The 16,326-nt window shown below is 39.5% G+C and overlaps 1 protein-coding gene across 3 annotated transcripts in view; it reads left to right on the forward strand.

Annotated features, from left to right (window-relative positions):
• The window catches only part of LOC121517517 (tumor necrosis factor receptor superfamily member 14-like), a 61,064-nt gene extending 45,485 nt beyond the window's left edge, over positions 1-15,579 (forward strand). For all 3 annotated transcript variants that reach the window (XR_005992558.1, XR_005992561.1, XR_005992559.1), the window contains one exon: positions 15,549-15,579. The gene's annotated coding sequence lies outside the window, so the exon portion shown is untranslated. The remainder of the gene's footprint in view (positions 1-15,548) is intronic.
• Positions 15,580-16,326: the final 747 nt, after the last annotated feature.

The following is a 16,326-nucleotide window of genomic DNA, read 5'->3' on the forward strand; positions in this document are numbered from 1 at the left end:
AAGGACCAACACAATCTATTATCAGATGCCCAAACGGCTGCGAACTTGCTGGAATGGGACTTAGTGGAGCAGGTTTAATACTCTGATTTGGTTTACCTGTCATTTGGCACGTGGGACATGACTTAATGTAACGGGACACATCTGTTTTAAAGCGAGGCCAGAAAAAATGTCGTAAAATGTAGTTATACGTCTTACGGACACCCATGTGCCCTGACTGGTCATGTGATGTCTTAAGGACCTCCTCACAAAATTTTGCAGGAACCACAATCTGAAACACTGGCTTACCAACAAAGTCCTCACCATGTGGCAACCATTTCCTCACCAGAAGCTCCTTCTGCAACAGATAACCACTGGTGGCACTGTTACCATCTTCAGGAGAAAGTACAGCCTCAAACATCTGACTCAGAGAAGGATCAGCTCTCTGTTCCGCCACCAGGTCACTATTAGGTACAGACAACAAGTCAGACACAACAACAGGATCCAGCTCACACATCTCTCCATCCTGCTCAGGATCCCCCTGTGCACGGCTCATAGCTCGTGTTACTGCACATGCCTCAAACACTTCTGGGTAACACTGAATAGCATTGTCTGAGTTACCAGTCACCATAGGCGAAGACGACACAATCGGAGGTGGTGGACCCTGGGCCCACACTTGGCTGCCAGCCAGACCATTCCCAAGGATGACATCCACCCCTTCGATTGGTAGTGCAGGGCGCACACCCATGACCACTTCACCTTGGACCAAATCACAATTAAAGGACAACAGAATGCAGAGGAACGGGCACAATATTCAATCCCATACCCCGCATCAAAACAAAGTCACCTGTGTTGGAGTTATTGGAAAATGGCAACACAGAGCTCAGAATGTAAGACTCATATGCTGTAGTGTCTCTCAAAATTTTTACCGGCATGCTGACATCACTTCCTGCTAGTGATATGCATCCATCTGACACAAAAGCAGAAAAGTCAGGATTATTCCTCCTACGTGGCACCTTAACCTGCTGATGAGGAACAGAGACAGATTCCACAGATACAGCACAAACAGCAGAGTTTCTTTTACCCCCACTACTCCCCCTCTTAGCATCATTTTTGGGGCAATCAGCCTTCCAGTGACCTCTACCTTTACAGAAGTTACAAAACTTAGAAGAGTCAAATTGTGAAATATTCTCAGGTTTGCCAAGGCGTGGATGAGATCTGTCCTCCCACCTTCCTAAACCATGATTCATACCTTGTTCCTGGACCCTGAAGTTTCGGCCACCCCTGTGCATCAGCACATAGTCATCAGCCAGCGCCGCAGCTTCTGCAGCAGTCTTCACCTTATGCTCACTGATGTAGATGGCAATATGCCTGGGGAGAGAATTTTTGAACTGCTCCAAAACCACCAAGTCATAAAGAGCAGCAAATGTGTCAACACTCAAAGAGCTACACCACCGATTGAAGAAAGTGACCAACACTCAGGCAAACTCAACATGACTTTGCTTAGCAGACTTTTCCCAGGACCTAAACTTCTGGCAATACGCTTCAGGACCCAACTCATAGGCTTTCAAAACAGCAGCTTTAACTGTTAAATAAACTTTACTCTCAGCCACTGTTAAAGCTGAAAATGCCTCCTGTGCCTTACCTGTCAGGACACACTGCAACAATAAGGTGCTATCAGCATCAGTCCACTGCCTGCTCTCCACTACTTGCTCGAATAAGGAAAAAAAAATATCTGGGTCTCGATCGCTAAACTGAGGCACCAGCCGAAGATTACTGCCAACATCAAATGAAGACGACCTACCAGCAATGTCAGCGGCTGGACTGGCACCTGCAGCAGGTAAACTTAACCTCCGCTCTTCCAACTCCAGTCGTTTCACCTCAGCCTCACGCCTGAGTCTCTCCCCAGCCAATTTCTCCTTCTCCGCCTCTAGCAACAACAACTCCTTCCTTTGCTCGAACGTCAAACCTGCCTCACCACCGCCAGACACTTGCACACGTTCTGCCACAGGATGAACAGCGCGCAGCTGCGACACAAAAATACCCCGGTCAGTTAAATTAGCTCTGACAATGCTCCTTATATTTTCTTTCATTCTTTTATCACCGACATCCAAGTCAAAATGCTCGGCAATACGCACCAACTGCTCCCGTGAGCAGCCCTCCAGCAGCTCTTCTGACGGCGCTTTCAGAAATTCCTCCACACTCGCCATAACTTAACATACAATCCACTAACCTGACGCGGTAAAAAACACGGCACGGCGGGTCCCTCTAACCCCCTCCACACAGTCTGGACGTCCCCACAGCCTCGTCCCTCTAACTGCCTATCCAAAGCTGGCTAAAACTCCTCCCTAGTCTTCAGGATGCTTCTGTGGTGGGCATTTAAACACTGTTTACTGCAAACCCGGCAGAGCAACCAGCAATTGGCGACTCCACCTGCAGCTTCGGCCGTGCCCCCTGGGCCACTCCACACCGCACTATCCCACTCCCCAGCACAAACTCTGAAACAAGTCCGCGCTAAATCCTGACAGGGACAGAGACAGCGGAAACTTATGGTGACTGTAACAGACTGCCGTACTCACTGACACGTTTAACTCAACCACGGATTCACTCTGATGACACTAAACCGGTCAATAACATTAGAAATAAGAAGAAAACACCTACCCTCGTCGACGCTACTCCCAACAAACTCAGCTGTATGCACAACACGCTGCACGTAATTAACACAACCCGTGTAAAGTTAGGCAACAACACTCGAACAATAACCCGGAACTTCTGCTCACCAGAACCATCTCTAGGCAACGGAGATAAACAAAGAAGAAAGCCAACGAACCCCCATTTGTTACAACCCGGCTCTGAGGCTGCAACATAAACGGGAAGCGAGACGAGGTAGAAGCCGTTTAGCCAACAGTTTATTTACTAACAGGCAGGAATACACCGACCAAGTTCAGTTCCCAATACAACGAAGAAATAATCAGCCGCTCCGCGAAGCACGTTCTGCCGTGCGAGCCGTGAGGTAGATAGAGAGAGCAGCCACTGATCCAGGAGGCAGATTTAAAGGGGAGACTACACTGGGCCCAGGTGTAGCTCATTCTCCTGATGACGCTGACCCCGCTTTCCCCTGACCCTGCAACCAGAGAGCAAAAAGAAACCAGCAAACAGAAAAAGAGGAACACCTAGTGTTCTGGAGGGTATTAGATAGAAGAGGACAGTGAATAGATTTGGAAACAGGGAAGAGAGTGGGGAGAGACATGCGGGAAATGGTGCCACAGGCTGGATTCGAACCCCGGCCACCCGCGTACATGGTGCGCGCCCCTATAACTGTGTTGTATTTTTAGCATAGCATTTAATGACTGAACTGGAAACTAAAATCAGAAATCTGGTCACCTTACTATAGGCCAGACACAGGCTGGCTTTGAGGAAGATGGGATCCACATGGTGGCCATTGGCCCCCAAAAGCATCCCCAAAATAATGAACTACTATTGGCTACAGGAACAGAACTAGAAAGGACAAATATCTGGGGTAAAGCCCCACTAAAGGGACACCAGGGGCATGTTGTCCTAGAAGTTTTATTCGATCACATGCAATGAGGACCTCTTAACAGTCACAGAGTGTCAGAAAATAGAACTTTCACTAACAAACACTTTAACCCAGCTTAATGTCAGATATCCTGCTCTCTCTTCCTGTTTTATTGTCAGATTCTGTAAGGAAGCTCACTGTGGTAAAACTCACCTCATATTCTCATTTGCACTAATCAACATCTACATCATGTAAATCTGCACAGCCTTCACACATCCTCCAACCATACTGTCAGTGCACACAGACTTCTATATATTAAAAATAGGCCTGTTAATAGGAGCACTTTAATGCTTGTGATTAATCTGGAAAGCTTAAAGAGTTAAAAAATAATAACGCGATTTAATCATATGACTAATTTTGACCACAACTTCCTCCTGTAGTCCTCCTGTGCGAATGTTTACGCTACTGGGGTGAAAAGGTTAAATGGGGGGCAAACAGCCAGCAGTGATGAGCGAGGAGACAGGCCCAGGTCTGCTTCACGGCTAATTTAGATTGAAAGAGCTGCCTAATGGAAGTCTGTACGAAACAAAAGTTGTGTGTACGTACTGCAGTGATGAACTGTCTTTACACCGAAGCACAACGAGTCTGAAGTACCACCTCCGGCATAACGCATCTGTGCTAATGTTAGCAGAGATGCTAACAACAACACAGAATCAAGCCGTGAAAGCTAATGTTGCTAATGTTATCAAAGATGCTAACAACAACACAGAATCAAGCCGTGAAAGCTAATGTTGCTAATGTTATCAAAGATGCTAACAACAACACAGAATCAAGCCGTGAAAGCTAATGTTGCTAATGTTATCAAAGATGCTAACAACAACACAGGATCAAGCCGTAACGTCAAGCTACACCGGTGCAGTCCAGCAGACCTGGATTTGTCCCCAAAATGACAACACTTAAGCTAACTAATGCAATCGCTAATGGGTCACCAGACACTGCAGACCATCGTTGACAACAAGGGGCTTCAAGACATCATTTGGGTCGCCTCAGATAACCCGTACAACAGAACACCTACGAGAACTACAGTCACAAGAATCTGTGAACTGTATAACAGCTAAAAAGGCAGCTAAAGTGGAGCAGCTGGCCCGAGCTCCATTCATTACACTGAGGAGAGACCACTGGACATCAGTCAGCAACTTCAGCTACCTCAGGGTAACAGCACACCTGATCATTACCTTTACAGCACAAGTGATTTTCTACCTGATGTGTTTTTCTGCTGGGCTCTACTGCAATTTATAAATATTACTGCTCAGTGGCTGAAGACACTCTGATTTACAAACCACAATTAAGTTTGAAAACTCTAGTTTGTTTAATATTTCTTCATTTAAACACCATACTGGTACTAATTTATCTCAAACAAAAATGCAAGTCAATGGAAGTATTTTAAATGTTGATTTGTAGATAATAATAACAATAACAATAACAATAATAATAATAATAATAACAAAATATTAATACACTGATTCTTGGGAATTTGGATAAAACATCTCCCACTAAGAAAAGTGCTAATTCTGTCAGAAATTAAAAACATTTTCATAAATAAAAAGAATCAAGGTAATAATCAGGGGATCCTTTGCACATATGTAATGTTCTTTTTATAGGTTTATTTTATTTTTTATTAATTTAATGATTATATGCTGGCCCGCTGCCTACAAAACCTGTTGTCCTCGGATAGGAGATAATCATTTCAACTTGATTTAAAAAACAAAAGTAATTATTGAATTGAATAATATCTTTACTACATGAATGAGTAAATTATAATATGTATTAAAAACTAGAAACAGTGAGTTTTTAACAATATATACTATTATTTTGTGGTTGCTCAAAATGTGTCCCACATATTGGTCACCTCCGTCAGATATTTATAAAAAGCAATAAAATCAGGCGACTACAGGGTCAGCTACATTCCTGAAGACCCCATGTTCAAACCTTCAGCTCTTCTGCAGGCTTCAAGATCATCATAGCTCCTCTAAGTTTGATATTTTCTCTTAAACTTGTTCATATTTTTGGACTCTGCTACTGTTACAACCATAACATGTCAACACCGTCTCTTCTGTATAAAAAATATTTGAATAGATTATGAGATAAATGTTTACTTTTTAAGAATAGGTCTGAAGTAGCTAGCAACAGAGGGACAACAAGATGGCTACTGTGAACAACTCATGCATATCATGTGAAAGAGCAGGTTTACGTCACCTCCGTCAGGTTTTCTGGTGGTGACAAAAACCTCCAAATGGTCCTAAATGGAGGCTAGAATATAATTGTTGATCACAGTAAATACCAATATGATCTGTAATGTTTCATTAACCTCTTTTTATCTTTATATTTAATTCCTCCTATATTTCTTCTATAACATCCACCCTAGGGGATGAGGTGTGCCTTCCCTCTCTCACTTCACTATTATGCCATGTTCATTTGGCTTACGTCATTTGGGATGCACATAGTGCACCTACTACCCACCTACATAGCACACAGTATACAATATCCCTTTTAGGCTATGCAACAACAACATTTAACCAAATCTAACATTCACTGTAAGTTTACAGAAGAATATAATGTATTATTTTATGAGTAGGGAGCACTAGATGACAGTTTGAGATGATGTCAGTGGTGCATTGTTCATTATTCCTACTGGTAATGACTTTATTTTTTACTATGATGGTTTGATATTTGATTATATGAAGGTGGGGTACTTAATAATGATATTGCTTCATTGTACCTTATATTCCTTGAAAAATGTTTATCACAGTGCTCAGGATTGTTATTTTTTGGACCAAATAGTTAAATAAAGTTATTCAGCAAGAAGCCATTGACTGGAGTGGTGTACATTTCAGAAATGTATGTTGTAATGAGGCCACTGTCACCACCGTCAGAGGGAGTTTTATTTGTTTTAAATGAATATGCTTACAATATGTTTCTTCAGTGCTGTTGAGTTATTAAAGTAATAGTCTCTTTTAATACTAAAATATGTTTGTTAAATAAAAAAACATAACTTTTTCTATTTAGACTAAAAGTAAACGTTGTATGATGTTAGATCTTTTTAAGGAGTACACGTGAAAAAGTATAAAAAATGAACAAAAGTGAATAGTCAACATTTAACAGCACATATGTGTACTAAGAATCCCAGATAATGATTTAAAAACTCTAAATACATGTTAGACCAAATAAATAAAAAATAATTTTCTTTTTATTGTGTCTGACGATGTTGACAAAAACAAAGTAATAATTGGGAAAACGCCTATTTTATAAAAAAATACAAAATCAGGAGGTTGCACCGATACATTGCTGAACAGCCAAAACCTTCGTCTATAATGATATACCTTCAGATTTTGTAATTTTACTTACTTTTTATTTTCAAAATTAAAACCTGTTTTTTCCAAATTCTCAAGAATCAGTGAATAATAACAAAATAATAATAAAATACATTTTTTTTTAGTAAAAAGCGCTTTCATAGTGCATAAAGTTGTTCAGTGTTACTCAACCCTGCTCAACCAAAAAGCCAAAGTGTTGAAAACTATCTTTGAAAGAGCCACGATCTAAGTGGTGAAAAGTGTCCATTAAAATAAGTTAAAGGTGGTAAAAATCTGAAAAAAATGTAGGAAAATGGGCAAATATTAGATAAAAGGTGAGAAAAATGGGCAAAACTATATTATGCATAATGATTAATTTATCACAACAGCTCCTAAACAAAGGGAAGGTGATAAATATATTAACAGCTTTGTTTTATATCTAAGTCTTAACAGGTTAAATAGCCTCTCTGACTGGATCAGACCAGAATAAACCAGACTGTGACGCATTTAAGTGAAACTGGGATTTTAAAGCACACACCCAGAATTCAAAATAATCACAAGCAAAACTGCACATGTGGATTTATTCACATTCTAGTTCTTCATCCATGATTCAGAGTGCTAATTCTTGGATTTCAGTGTTCTGTTTTCTCTGAAAGAACCTCGTGCTCAAACACTTCCTGTTTCATTCATTCCATTTCAAACAGCAGACGACTCTGCAGACAGAAGCGCTGAATAAAAGACAACAGAAACTTTCCATCACTGTCATAAATGACAAACCATGCCTAGAAAACACCCACAGTCACAGCCTACCAGAACAGCTGACATTAAAGTTTTCCAGAACCTTGATGTTCCTTTCTTCCGTCGCTGCTTTCTCCTCCACCGCTATTTAGTAATGGCGGCTGATGCGCACGCGCCGTATTTGCTTTTTCACGACTGTGCTGCGAGATGCTTCCCCAGATCTCTGCTCATGTTTGTTTTGATGAACTGTTTTTTTCTCTTTACATAACCAAGCCTCATTCATGTTAGCTTAGCTCAGTGCTACAGGAATGAATGTCCTTATATGGACATCACAGGAAACATAACCGGCTCATGGCTGGGCCTAAAGATGAAGTTTCTGCTGATGCAGGGTTGGTCTGAGCTGATTGGAAGTGCAGAATAAAAATGACTTTTCTCATTTCTAACTTTTCTCATTTCTAAAATGTTTAACTTTGTTTAACAATGTTAAACAGATGGCAAAATTTCACAAAAATTTCAACTCCTCGTAACTCTGGCACCCCTTGTGCTCTTTTCAGCTATTTAAAATACTTTTTTATATAATTTATACTTTTTTAAAAACTATTTGGCTTTTTCTAAAACTAGAAAAACATTATTTCAAATGGGCTTTTTACTCATTTTGTGCCACATTTGGACCATTTTATGTCACCTGTAACTCATTTTTAATCACTTCTCACCAATTTATTTGCTACTTTCTGACCCCTTTTCCACTGTTATGCTATTTTCAGCCATATTTCCACTATTTTCATGCTACTTTCAGCTATTTCTATGCTTTTCAGCCATTGAAAGCAATTTTTATCTACTTTTATGCTATTTTATGGTATTTTAAGGCTACTGTCAGCTATTTAATTTTTATCCTTTTTCAGCTATTGAATGCCATTTTCAGCTACTTTTAGGCTATTTCCAGCTACTTTTATGCAATTTTCAGCTACGTTAAGGCTACCATCAGCTATTCTTGAGCTATTTTCAGCTATTTTTAGGCTACTTTCAGTTATTTTTAGGCTGATTTTGGCTGGTTTTAGGCTACTGCCAGCTGTTTTTATCCTTTTTTGAGCTTTTGAATGCCATTTTCAGCTACTTTTCTGCTATTTCAAGGCTACCTTTAGCTATTCTTGATCTATTTTCAGCTATTTTTAGGCTACTTTCAGCTGTTCTTGAGCTATTTTCAGCTATTTTAAGGCTACTGTCAGCTATTTTTATCCCTTTTTAGCTATTGAATGTAGGCTTGGGCGGTATCCACTTCTTAACACCGTCATACCATCTTCAAATTTTATTGGGGTACACGGTATTACTGCCAGATAGCCTAAACGGCAACATTTCTCATCACTGATCTACACACAGAAAGATGAATTAGCATGTTTTTTAAACTAATGATACCGTGGATCACATTACAGCCAGCAGTGCACTTAAACACTTTGACTTTAGACCGGACCACACTGCTGTGCTGGTGCCATGCCAGGGAGCCAAGCAATTGCGTGCAGCGCACGAGTTTAAATATGCCAGTATAGCTCTGAGCGCCTTCATCATTTGCCAAACTGAAATGAAATCATAAGCAGGGTTTCATTTTTCATGTTAAAGCATCCTCACACACTGGCAGTGGTGCTGCTGGTGGAGGGGGACAGATATTTTAAGGCAAATATTTAAAAAGCTGCACTCATTGCATGGCACTGTCTTAATGACGGTAATTGAAGCAATACTATTTTGTAATACCCCAGTATATGGTATTACCATATTACCGCCCATTCCTAACTGAATGCTATTTTCAGCTATTTTAGGCTATTTTCAGTTACTTTTATGCTATTTTTAGGCTACTTTCAGCTATTCTTGAGCTATTTTCAGCTATTTTTAGGATACTGTCAGCTATTGCTAGTCTATTTTTAGCTGTTTTTAGGCTACTGTCAGTTATTTTTTATCCTTTTTCAGCTATTTTTTTGCTTTTGGCTATTTTCAGCGGTTCTTCCACAATTCGGCTCTCAGCATCCCCACACAATTTCAGCTGAAATTGCAATTTTGATCTAGTTTTTTCTGTGTTAATGCTAACGGCATGAGATTCTCCAAAGGTTCATGGTTTGGGTCAAGATTTAAGCTGCAACCTCACTTTTCATTGCGCCTCCACAGTTCAGTGATTCAGCACTTTTTTCTGATGGGTCTGAGTTTTTGATAAAAACCTGGACTGCACAAAACATAATAAAGCAAAAAAATCCATGTTGTTAGAATTCACAGTGCTATAATACTGCAACCCAAACATTTCACTCTCCAATTTATAATCTATATTTCACATTTGTCTTGGTAAAATAGGGTGGGGGGGGCGCTATTATGACAAAAATGGCATAAATTTTTTTTTTTATTTATAAAAAGTTATACTTCTGATTAGGGCTGGAGCTGACTAAAAGATTTCAGCTTTTAAAGTGGAAAAAATCTTTATCTGTATGGTTTTTATAACAGAAAGGATAAAGATGCTGCAGCGTGGTTTCACAGTCCCGTCATCTTTGGTTCAGCGTGAGTCTGGTGAGACAGGAATGAGTCACAGACGGATGGCGCATGGGTGAAACTTTCAGCAGAAGGGTTTCTCCGATCGTAGATTTTGTTTTGAACACGTCCACATGTACAGGCTTTTCTCATAACAACAACTCTGTTTCAGTTTAACTCTTTGGTGTTTGAGGATAAAATAGCTCACTGGTTCACTTCCTGTCTGCAGGATCTGATTTAAAACCACAGACATGAGATCTCACAGAAACTCACAGGGTTTCAGAGGAAAACAAACATGGAGGAATACTGAAATCTTCTGTCCTGGTGTGTTTTATAGTTGCAGCAAAATATTAAAAAAGATTGAAAAGACATGGATGAAATCCGACCCTGGATGAATTTATAGCTGTGTTTTATGTTTAGCACAGCATTTAATGGTTGAACTGGAAACTAAAATCAGAAATCTGGTCCCTTTACTATAGGCCAGACCTAGGCTGGCTTTGAGGAAGGCTGGATCCACATGGTGGCCATTGGCCCCCAAAAGAAACCCCAAAATTATGAACTACTATTGGATACAACAGGGGCCAGAATCTGGATTCAGGTCTAACCTGAGGGCCTAACAGGGTCACCTTTTTAACCAGAAACTGTCAAATTGTTTCACTGGTAATAAAACATGAAAAAAATGTTAGCACTGATGATAAATGATCTTACAATGGAAAAAGTTAAAAAGAGAAGTTTAAAGGCTCACAATCTGAGAAAATTAAATTATCAGTGCAAAAGGACAAAACGTGAAATTTTAAACTAATGTTTTTAAAGGCAAATATATAAGAAAGTGGAAATCATGAATTTAAAAGGTCAAAATATGAAGCAAAATTTGTAATCATGAAATTTAAAAGTCAAAATATGATTAATTTTTTTTAAATTGTGAGTCTAAAAGATCAAACTATGGGATTTTAAGTCAAAGTCTGAGTAGAAAATATTATATAAAATACAAAATAATTAGTTTAAAAGGTCACAATATGACTTTAAATTTAAAATTATGAATCTAAAAGCTCAAAGTATGATATAAGAAGTCAAAATTATGAGTTGAAATGCTCAAAGTATGAAATTAAAAGTCAAAATCCTACGTTTGAGTCCTGATTGTGACATGCTAAATTGAAAATGTGAAATTAAAACACAATTTAATTTATTTTCCCACATTCCTGACTTCTTATCTAAATATTTTTACGCCTTACTTTTTCAGATTTGTGACTTAACAAGGATATCTTAAATCATCAGGATACGTTCACGTTTTCATACTAGAGGAAATCTGCAGACCTCAGACTGATGGGACAGTTAGAAATATCAGATCATCTTGGGGGCCAAATTTGGCCCCCGGGCCTTGGGTTTGACACCCCTGGGCTACAGAAACAGAAGTAGAAAGGACAAATATCCCCACTACAGGGGCTCCGGCGGCATACTGTCCTATGAATGTTATCCCATCACATGCAATGACGACCTCTCAACAGTCAGAGTCAGAAAATAGAGCTTTCCTTAACAAACACTTTAACCCAGCTTAATGTCAGATATCCGGCTCTCTCTTACTGCCTTACCGTCAGATTCTGTAAGGAAGCTCACTGTGGTAAAACTCACCTCATATTCTCATTTGCACTAATCAACATCTACATCATGTAAATCTGCACAGCCTTCACACATCCTCCAACCATACTGTCAGTGCACACAGACTTCTATAAACTAGAAATAACACCTTACAAGAGCTTCTATATATTCTAAAATGTATTTGTTTATCATTTTCCCAGTTTATTTATTTTTTTGTATTCATCTGTAATTCCCGTTCACTGAGAGAAAAGCTAACCGGAGTGAAATTCCACGTCGTGTCAGCAAACTAGGCCGATAAGCTGATTCTGATTTTTGAGACATTTTAGTGACAAATTCTAGTATGTTACAGATTAAAATGGCAGAAACCGTACGACACTTTTGGGGAATAAAGTTTCACCCATAAAAACGTCCTTCATAGCCATCACTACTACAGTCACAATGATTGTCTCTAAAGCTTAACTGGTTGTTTATTCAGATTAATTCTAGTGAAACTATCATAGAGTCAGAAGAGCAGACTTCTGTGCAGTCCATAAAGAGTTAAAGTGATGATCTGAGACATGCTGTGACAGAATAAGAGCAGAGAATCAGAAATGGAGAAGTACTGAACAATATTAGGTAAAAACATGCAATAGAAGAAGAAGTTAAAGAAAGAAAAACCACTATGTCGTAATACAGAGCATGCTCAGTCACCAAAGAGCTCATCTTTACACCAGAGAGTGATGCATTCAAGTTCCTCTAGCAAGTCCAGTTACCCTTTTTAATGAAGAATTGGATGCATTCAAGTGCTGCCTGGATTTTACAGCACATGAGCAGAGATCCAGAGAATCACCAACACAAATGAACACATGAGTTTATTTTCTCTCTAGTTCAGTGTTACTCAGCCAAAGAGCCAAAGTGTTGAAAACTATCTTTGAAAGAGCCACAATCTAAGAGGTGAAAGGTGGAAATTAAAATAAGTTAAAGGTGGCAAAAGTGGTCAGAAAGCTGCAAACACTGGGAGAAAAGTGGTAAAAAGCGTGGGAAGTGACCAAAAAATAGGTTAAAGGTGGTAAAAATCACAAAAATTGTGGAAAAATGGGCAAAAATCAGAAAAAAAGAGAAGAAAAATGGGCAAAAATTCAGATAAAAAGGTGGGGAAATTGGGCAAAAAATGAGAAACTAAGGTGGGAAAAATGGGCAAAAAGCATGAAAGAGAGGCAAAATGGGAAATAAGAGGCATTTAATTGCAAAAGGCATTTTAAATGGGCAAAAAGTGGGAAAGGGTGAAAAAAAGAGGCAAAAAACAGGATAAAAGTGTAAAAATGGAATAAAAGTAGCAAGAAATTGCAAATAAGGGCATTGGAACTACTAAGTCTGACAATTCAAGCCTACTATATAAGCGTGGGAAACAAACGGATTTATGTGACCTGCAGCGGATAAATGCTGAAGTCAGATTTACTTTCTAAGGTTTTCTGGGGAAATAAAAAGTGGAGACATAAAAGGCCACATGTTGCATCAGAACCACATGTTGAATACCACTGCTCTCATTATTCATGTACCATATTTATCAGTCATTCGGTGTCAGTTGTTTCTTTGTTCTCTTGTGTGAACGTTTCCTGGTTCCATTCATTACAGTCAGAGCGGGCCTCATGGAGAAGATGACCTACTTTAGGAGGTTTTCAGGCTTTTAACAGACAAAGATAAACTATCGATGAAAGTTCGAGATTACTCCATGAGCTCTGGGCTTTTCTGTTATCGATGCAATATGGCGGAAAAGTATCTGAATGCTAGCAGTGTGAGCAGCACGTGCTCGCCAAAAGTTCATGGGAGGATGATGCAAGAAAACCGTTTTAAAGGAAGAAGTTTACTCACGTCTGACACAGCAACAGCCACAGAACAACAAAAACAGAAACGTCTGTCTGACCTTAGCGTTCCATTTCATCAGTCCATTTCCCGTCTCTAGCAGCTGAACTATCGAGGAGATGGAGTTCTCTGCAGCCTTTCAGTAAAGACGCTGCGTCATCTGTTTCCAGAACTGAGGGGTGAGACACAATCACAGACGTCATGTGGTTGATCTGAAACCCAACAAAACCAGCATGTGTTTTTATCATCTACTCAAAGCTCCTTGTTCTGTTTCACTTTCACTCTCTGTTCTTTGTGAATAAAGTTTTCTTAATTTTTCCCAGTGACAGAATTTACCCGACTCCTCGCAGACCTAAATAAAGGGCCCTCCTCAGATTTAAACTATCCACGTATGGATCAGCATTAGTGCCAGTGCTCATTTTGGAAGCTTTTTTTTAGTTTTATTCTGGTTTTAGTCAATGAAAACTCAAAAACATTTTAGTCTTTACTTTTAGTCCAAGCATTTATTCTCCTGTCTAAATCTGGTACCTAATCATGGTAGTGTGTTCTCTGTCTAACCTGGGGTCCCTGCTTTCTACAGCTGAGAGGCAGAATAGATACAGATGTGTTGTTTTAGACAGATTTACCCACAGTGGAGAAATTTTTGTCAATTTAAAGTCAGTCCAGCCACTTTTAATCCCCCTTACCACTATTAACACCAGTTTTGCCACTTTAATCAGTTTTTGCTTATTTTTTGCCAATTTTAACACATTTTTCCCATTTTAAACCCTTTCCAACATTTTTTTTCTGCCTGTTTTTGCCACTTCTAAACCAAGACTTGCCACTTTACGCCTGTTGTTGCCTCTGTTGACCCATTATTGCCACTATTAACCATTTTACATCCATTTCAGCCACATTTCACTATTTGATATGCTCATTTTTACCAGTTTAACGGATTTCTGCCAATTTCTGCCCATTTTTTATCTCAGCTAACCCTTTTTTGCCAGTTTATATCAATTTTTAATCCAATTTCCCCTAATTTTCAACTCATTTTTGCCAATTTAAACTCAATTCAGCCACTTTTTAATTCACCATCTTTGCCCATTTTTGCCACTTTAACATATTTTGCCACTTTTTGCTTATTTTTTGCCAATTTTATATGTCTCAGTCAACCCTTCTTGCCAGTTTACATCAATTTTTCATCCCATTTCACCACCTTTTCCACCATTTTTTCCAATTTAAAGTCAATTCAGTGATTTTTAAATCCCCCTTACAACTATCTATGCCCATTTTTTGCCACTTTAACCATTTTTTGCCAATTTTGCTTCTTTTTGGCCAATTTTGACAGATTTTTGCTGCATAAAAAATCCAAACATTTTTCCCATTTCAAACCCTTTCCAACACTTTCTCTCTGCCTGTTTTTGCCACTTCTAAACCAAGACTTGCCCCTTAACACCTATTGTTGCCTCTGTTGACCCATTATGGCCACTATTAACTACTTTTTAACACATTTTATGCACATTATGGCCTCTATTCACTATTTGATATGCTCATTTTTACCAGTTTAGCACATTTCTGCCAATTTCTGCCAATTTTCTGTCTCAGTTAACTGTTTTAGCCAGTTTATATCAATTTTTCATCCCATTTCACCAAATTTTTCACACATTTTTGCCAATTTAAATTTAATTTAGCCACTTTGTAATTCCTCTTACCACTATTACTGCCCATTTTAGCCACTTTAAAAGTTTTTACTTTTTATTTTGCCAATTTTATCACATTTTTTGCCACTTCTAACCAATATCTGCTGCTTTTAAAATCCAATTTAAATGCCTTTTCCACCATTTTATTGCCATTATTAACCTATTCTAGCCATTTTTAACCCATTTTATTTCTGTTTCTAACTAAAGGGATTCAAACCCATTATTAATAAGGCCATCTACCACACAAATGAATAAAAACATACTTGCCTCTTTGGTAATGGAGGTTATTTTTCAGGTTAAAGCTCTCCTCTAATGGACGGCCTTGTCTCCACATGACTGTTCCAGAATGTTCCTGGTTCTGCTGATCCACCTTCAGGTCCAGTGGGGGTCTCCAGTCTCTGGTACCTTTATTTTGGGGGTCTCTGGTCTCTGGCACCTTTATTTTGGGGGTCTCCGGTCTATGGTACCTTTATTTTGGGGGTCTCCGGTCTCTGGTACGTTTATTTTGGGGGTCTCCGGTCTCTGGCACCTTTATTTTGGGGGTCTCCGGTCTCTGGTACGTTTATTTTGGGGGTCTCCGGTCTCTGGCACCTTTATTTTGGGGGTCTCCGGTCTCTGGCACCTTTATTTTGGGGGTCTCCGGTCTCTGGTACGTTTATTTTGGGGGTCTCCGGTCTATGGTACCTTTATTTTGGGGGTCTCCGGTCTATGGTACCTTTATTTTGGGGGTCTCCGGTCTCTGGTACCTTTATTTTGGGGGTCTCCGGTCTATGGTACCTTTATTTTGGGGGTCTCCGGTCTATGGTACCTTTATTTTGGGGGTCTCCGGTCTCTGGCACCTTTATTTTGGGGGTCTCCGGTCTATGGTACCTTTATTTTGGGGGTCTCCGGTCTATGGTACCTTTATTTTGGGGGTCTCCGGTCTATGGTACCTTTATTTTGGGGGTCTCCGGTCTATGGTACCTTTATTTTGGGGGTCTCCGGTCTCTGGTACCTTTATTTTGGGGGTCTCCGGTCTCTGGTACCTTTATTTTGGGGGTCTCTGGTCTATGGTACCTTTATTTTGGGGGTCTCTGGTCTATGGTACCTTTATTTTGGGGGTCTCCGGTCTCTGGTACCTTTA

Source organism: Cheilinus undulatus, linkage group 11 (genome assembly GCF_018320785.1).
Source record: "Cheilinus undulatus linkage group 11, ASM1832078v1, whole genome shotgun sequence".
NCBI lineage: Eukaryota > Metazoa > Chordata > Actinopteri > Labriformes > Labridae > Cheilinus > Cheilinus undulatus.